The sequence below is a fragment of the Lathyrus oleraceus genome, chromosome 3 (assembly GCF_024323335.1).
Source record: "Lathyrus oleraceus cultivar Zhongwan6 chromosome 3, CAAS_Psat_ZW6_1.0, whole genome shotgun sequence".
Classification (NCBI taxonomy): Eukaryota; Viridiplantae; Streptophyta; class Magnoliopsida; order Fabales; family Fabaceae; genus Lathyrus; species Lathyrus oleraceus.
In genome coordinates, this window is record NC_066581.1 from 107,475,025 (window position 1) to 107,478,175 (window position 3,151).

General features: G+C 40.8%; 1 non-coding gene across 1 annotated transcript; it reads right to left on the reverse strand.

Moving 5' to 3' along the window:
* Nucleotides 1-363: 363 nt before the first annotated feature.
* LOC127134138 (small nucleolar RNA R71) lies at nucleotides 364-470 on the reverse strand. The gene has a single exon (XR_007807903.1). It is a non-coding gene; the product is annotated as a small nucleolar RNA R71 (small nucleolar RNA).
* Nucleotides 471-3,151: the final 2,681 nt, after the last annotated feature.

Sequence of the window (3,151 nt, forward strand, 5' to 3'; positions counted from 1 at the left end):
AGACCTCATAAGGATTTCGCCCAACCATCCAACGAAGAACCTAGTTCTAGTATAGTAAACCCAACCATCCCAGCTAATAATTTTGAACTTAAACCCTTTCTGTTGCAACTAGTGCAACAGAGACAATTCGCAGGTATTGCTACTGAGAACCCAAACCAACCCTTAAAAATCTTTCTCCAATTAGCAGACACTTTTAAAACCAATGGAGCTTCTCCTGAGGCAATCCGTTTAAGATTATTCCCTTTCTCCCTCAGAGATAAAGCTCTATCATGGTTAGATTCCCTTCCACCCAATTCCATAACAACTTGGGAAAACCTTAGAAAAGTATTCCTTGCTAGATACTTTCTCCCAAGTAAGACCACCGTTCTTCAAAACCAAATAACCAGATTTACCCAGAATCAAGGAGAATCGTTGTTCAAAGCTTGGGAGAGATATAAAGAGCTGTTAAGAGCATGCCCATATCATGGTTTAGAAAATTGGTTAATCATTTAGAACTTCTATAATGGACTTTACTATAACACTAAGATGACCATCGATGCTGTTGCAGGCGGCGCACTGATGAACAAACCTTACCCTGAAGCTAGTGCCCTTATTGAAGATATGGCTCAAAACCATCAATCATGGGGAGTTGAACGAGCGACAATTGAGAAGAAGGAAGCCCAAGGAGAAGTACAGGAGTTAAGCTCTATAGACATGATGCAAGCTAAAATGGAAGCGTTGGCCCTCAAGGTTGAGCATATGTGTATAAACCCGAATACTGCAGCCGCAGTTTCATCGGATTGTGAGATATGTGGAACCAAAGGACACCAATCTGCAGAATGCAGTCTCTTAAACGAAACCAACTCTGAGCAAGTGAACTACGCCCAAGGGAACCCATATTCGAATACCTACAACCCTGGATGGAGGAATCACCCAAACTTCTCCTATAAGAACAATAACCCTATCCAAAATACTGCACCTCCGAGACAACCAGGTTACCAAGCCCCAAGACCAAATCAACCTATGCAACCTGTGCCACCAAAGCCGAGCCTTGAGAAAATTGTGGAAAATTTTATCACTGCTCAAACCCAACAAAACAAAGAGTTCATGAACCAGAACATTCACATTAACGAACTGATTACCCAGTTAGGAACCAAGGTTGACCAAATAGTTACTCACAATAAGATGCTTGAAACCCAGATCTCTCAGGTAGCCTTAAACCAAGCCCCCCAGACTACACCTGGAGGACAGTTCCCTGGACAACCTCAACAGAATCCGAGAGGACAAGCCAATGCCGTTGCCCTACGAAGTGGGGCCGCTTATGATGAGCCATTTAACCCAAGATTGAGTGAACCCGAAACTTCTAAGGAATATACCGAACCCACAGACGAAGTGAAGGAACCAGAGGAATCTGAAAAACAGGAAGGTCAGGAAAAAGGAGAAGAACCTAAAGACAAAGCTTATGTACCACCCCCTCCATATAAACCACAAATACCATATCCGCAAAGACTCAAACAGACCCAGATCAATAACCAGTATCAGAAATTCATTAAGGTTATAGAAAAACTTCACGTAGAAATCCCTTTCACAGAAGCCTTCACCCAAATACCATCTTATGCAAAGTTTCTCAAAGACATCCTTACCAACAAACGTAGACTCGACGATCCGAAGCCCTTGGAATGCAATTCTATTTCCGAGAATAAGTTAGCCAAAAAAGATAAAGATCCTGGAAATTTCTCCATTCCTTGTATTTTGGGAAGTCATGTCATCGAAAAAGCCTTTCTAGACTTAGGAGCTAGTGTGAGCTTAATGCCTTTAGCAGTTTGTGAGAGGTTAAACTTAGGACAACTACAACCTACTAAGATGTCACTTGAATTAGCCGATAGATTTGTTAAGTATCCGATAGGCATATTAGAAGATGTCCCTGTTAGGATCGGTCAGTTATTTATCCCTACTGATTTTGTTGTCATGGAAATTAAAGAGGATGAGGATATACCAATCCTTCTAGGTAGACCACTCTTATCAACTGCAGGAGCCATAATAGATGTTAAGAGAGGAAAGTTGACCTTTGAGGTAGGTGACGAGAAGATAGAATTTATACTTTCAAAATTTCTTATGGCACCTGTGATGGGAGACACATGTTATGCCATAAATATCATTGATGAATGCGTTAGGGAAATAGAACAAGAAGAAATCATAAAAACAATTAAGTTTCCATCAACTCTCATACTGGAAGATGATAACTTTAGGAAGCCCTACATCAATGATAACCTTTACGAATGTTTATCCCTTACCCCAGATCCTATGCCATGCCCTAAGAAACCAACCTTAGAACTTAAGGAACTGCCTAAGAACCTGAGATATGAGTTTCTTGATGAAGAGATGAATCGTCCAGTCATAGTCAGTGCTACCTTGAGCCAAGAGGAAAGAGACCAACTCTTAGATGTTTTACGAAGATATCCTTCAGCCTTGGAATATAATATCTTTGATCTGAAAGGTATAAGCCCATCTGTATGCATGCATCAGATTTAGCTCGAAGAAGATTCAAAGCCCTCCAAAGAACATCAGATAAGAATAAACCCTATAATGAGTGATGTTGTTAAAAGAGAAGTTCTTAAGTTACTTGAGGCAGGTATAATCTATCAGATCTCGGATAGTAAGTGGGTGAGCCCTGTGCATGTAGTACCTAAAAAGGGAGGCATCATAGTAGTGCAAAACGATAAAGGCGAACATATAGCAAAACGGATAGAAGGAGGATGGCGTATGTGTATAGACTACAGAAAGTTAAATAAAACAACCAGGAAAGATGATTTCCCTTTACCATTTATAGACCAGATGTTGGAGCGTCTAGCCAAACACTCTTACTTTTGCTATCTAAATGGATACTCTGGATTCTTCCAAATACCTACCCACCCCGAAGATCAAGAGAAAACTACCTTTACATGCCCTTATGGAACTTTCACCTACAGACGAATGCCATTCGGACTCTGTAATGCCCCAGCTACTTTCCAACGCTGCATGATGTCAATCTTTGCAGATTACCTAGATAGTATCATGGAGGTATTTATGGATGATTTCTTGGTTTGCGGACTTGATTTCCAAAATTGTCTTGCTAACCTTGAGAAAATCCTGGAGAGATACGTGGAGGTGAACCTTTCGCTAAACTGGGAAA